A 1012-nucleotide genomic window follows, 5' to 3' on the forward strand; every position below is an offset into this window, starting at 1 on the left:
CATCCTATATGAATGGGCATGTTGCAGAGGAATCAGACAGCGAAGCAAAAAATGTTGGTCTTGCATCACCAGAGGAACCTTGGAAGCACGAGAGATGGCTGTCGACTGCCCGGGAGATCTGGGCACCAGGATGAGGACGGTGCAACGCAGAGCGCAGTTGGAGCGTGTCCGACAGCAGCAGGAGGACGCGAGAGGCGTAGGCGAGAAGAAGGGAAAAAGCAAGAGCTTGACCTTAATTCCTCCTTGGGACTTAAGAAACTAGCCCAAATTCCTCCCAAGACTGGAATAGATAACCCCATATTTGAAAGAGAAGAAGGCATTGTCTTAGAAAGTCCTCATTATGCTATGAAAATATTAGAAGTGGAAGATTTATTTTCTTCACTTACACATATCCAACATACTTTGGTAGATTCTCTGAGCCAGGAAGCTATTTCACTGCTTTTACAACTTGTACAAAATAAAGATTTCCAGAATGCATTTAAGATACACGATGCTCTCACAGTACACACGAAAGGGGCCAGGCCTCCTCTTCCTTTTACCTCCAACGCCCAAGATCTTGCGCAAGAGGTACAAACTTTGAAATCAGCCCATCAGAAAGGATTGGAATTACCCGCTTTGCTGAATGTTCCCCATATTCACTACAGGGTCTACAGGATCTCACTACACGGATCAGACTCAGTTTTCAGCTTCCCAAGTGCTGGGATTGCAGGCACGCACCACCACGCCCGGTCTCAGTCGCCCTCTCAGCGTGCCCTGCGGGTGGGGCTGGCACGACACACCGGTGGATTGAAACCCAGTCGCTGCATCTGCTTAAAGCATGTTTAGGCAGTTAAATTCATTTTGTTTTTAGAAAGTGTAATAAACATTTTGGGCTTTTCACAGTCTACTTCAGTATATCCTCTGATGGTACATCTTTAGTTACCAGTAGCTCAAAAGCGTACTGGGGGGGCTGGTGAGATGGCTCAGTGGTCTAAAGCACCTACTTAGAACAAGCTTAGCAAAGCACAAGGAC

The sequence above is a fragment of the Octodon degus genome, unplaced genomic scaffold (assembly GCF_000260255.1).
Source record: "Octodon degus isolate 3935 unplaced genomic scaffold, OctDeg1.0 scaffold00002, whole genome shotgun sequence".
NCBI lineage: Eukaryota > Metazoa > Chordata > Mammalia > Rodentia > Octodontidae > Octodon > Octodon degus.